Source organism: Montipora capricornis, chromosome 6 (assembly GCF_036669925.1).
Source record: "Montipora capricornis isolate CH-2021 chromosome 6, ASM3666992v2, whole genome shotgun sequence".
NCBI classification, from domain to species: Eukaryota; Metazoa; Cnidaria; class Anthozoa; order Scleractinia; family Acroporidae; genus Montipora; species Montipora capricornis.
In genome coordinates, this window is record NC_090888.1 from 74,358,848 (window position 1) to 74,361,347 (window position 2,500).

The window sequence follows — 2,500 nt, forward strand, 5'->3', positions numbered from 1 at the left end:
TAGATCTCGCAAATTGTCTAGTTACAGGTAAAGCTTCACTGTCTACGAAAACTAAGTTATTAACAGCTTTGTAGAAAAAAACCATGTCCAAATATTCATGCCAGTATGAGATGGGTAACAGATTTGTTAGTTGGAGGCGGGTCTTATAGGTTACATCACAGCGGAAAGGGAGCTTCAAAATTAGTTTTGTTGCACGGCGCTGCACGTTTTCAACTCGTTTAAGTAGGCCAATAGACTGGGGTGACCATACTTGGGTTGCGTAGCCGAGATGGCATCGGACAATAGAAAGGTAGAGTGTGCGACGCGTTTGGGTGCTTTGGATGTACCTAGAAACTCGACGCACAAACCCAAGGAGTTTGTTGGCTTTCGCACACTGTTCAGTTACTTGTTTGTCCGAGGTGAGGTTGCTTGACAACCACACATCGAGGTCTTTCTCTGTATCGCAAGATTCCGAAGGCGTTTCCTTGAGAGTATAGGTAGGCTGTACAGGTGATTTTTTGCAGGTGATGCACTGGTATTTGCACTTGGACTGATTAAATATGAGCCCGGATCGGACCAACTGACAAGATTGTTAAGGTCAGATTGCAAGGCGTTACAGTCTGTGATGGAATCAATACTCTTGAAAATCTTGGTATCATCGGCATAACAGGCAACTCTCGATGTTTTAACAGCGTTTGGTAGATCGTCCACAAACAGCAGAAACAATATCGGTCCTAATAGGGACCCTTGCGGTACCCCGGATGTAACCGGCAATTCTCGGGACGTAGCTCCGAGAACTGTAACCTGTTGCTTGCGCCCCTGTAAATATGAACGAAACCAGTCGTGAAGTTTGCCAGTAATGCCGTATTGGTGCAACCTCCCAAGTAGCTTGGTATGATCCACTTTGTCGAATGCTTTACTCATGTCAAGATATATAATGTCTATTTGTTTACCGGCGTCGAGTTGACCGCCAATGTAATGCAAGACACTAGTGAGCTGAGTCACACAAGATCTACCGGCTAAAAAGCCATGTTGTTCGCGGCTGATGAAGTGGGATGTATAATTCCGTAAACCCGCCAGAACACAGCGCTCGAGAACTTTGGAGATGACAGGGAGAAGAGAGATAGGGCGATAATTCTCCACAAAGTCTCTTTTTCCTTTCTTGAAAATCGGTACTATGTTCGCGAGTTTCCAGTCTTCTGGAAAGATGCCGAGCCGCAAAGATTTGTTGAATAACATGGTCAGGGACGGTGCGATCTGGTCAGCGGTTTCCTTCAGCAGGTGCACTGGAATTCCATCGGATCCAGTTGCTTTGTTTATATCAAGCTGTTTGAGAGTTGCCAAAACCATTTCCACCGGGATCTCTAGCTCATTTAGTGTGGGATGTGAGGGTGTGGGAGGTACTGATAGAGAGTGGACCTCTGAGGGGGCAGTGAAGACCGACACAAAGTAAGAGTTAAACAACTCGGCGATCTGTTGAGGCGTTGATGCTTGAGAACTCTGCTGAGCGTCATCGCCAGGGTTCATCGTTTCAGGGAAGCTCCGCATTCTGTTCTTGAGCTTGAAAAAGGACCAAAAGCGTTTAGGCTGCCGCGCGAGATCTGAATCGAGGGAGCTGAAGTAAGTCTCACGGCTCTCACGTATAAGAGACTTGGCCTTTGCTCGTAATTCGCGATACTTCTGTTGTTGATGGTCAGTAGGAGATTTTTTTAACTTTGAGCGAGCAGCCTCCTTTTTCCGCAGAGCGTGGATGAGTTCACGCGTGATCCTTGGCGGGGTGTTTTTTCCTTTACTCTTTTTGGTTGGAATAAAATCCGAGACCGCGCTCATAAATGCGTCCTTCCAAATAGTCCAGTCAGAGTTGATGTCGTCGCTGTCTTGAATAAGATTGCATAAATTCAGGGCTTCAAGAGCTCCTCAGAGACCGTCAAAGTCTCCATTAAGATAGTCGAACACTGTTCTTTTTACTCTATGGGTAGCTTTAGTAGAGGCGTGAAATTCAAAGGACACCGTGCCATGGTCCGTGAACACGTCCGATTCTTTTGGACTGAGCACCTCGCGTACGCGAACACGGTCCGGCACATTCGTAATTACAAGATCTAACACCCTGTCACGGCGGGTGGGAATAAAGTTTAATTGTGTTAAAAAATGGTCGTTAAGAATTTCTAAGAACGCCACCTCTTTTGTGCCTCTGGTGTTTTCTAGCGAGTCCCAAGAGATCTTGGACAGGTTCAGGTCGCCACCTATTACCATATTCTCATAGGTTTCAGAAGCATGATCAAGAAAAATATTAAAATATTCCAACCAGCAGCCTGTATCATCTTCGGGATCTGGCCAATAAATCGAGCAAAACAAAACTTTCTTATTGCAAAAAGTAGTCATCTCAGCGCACACAAGCTCTAAGTCCTCCAAGTTTTCTGAGTCCGGCAAATATTCCCGCGTTGATTTGAAGGAGTTGGCTTTGGCAGCAATAAGAACGCCACCACCATTACGATCCTTACGGTCTTTCCTAAAGACAATA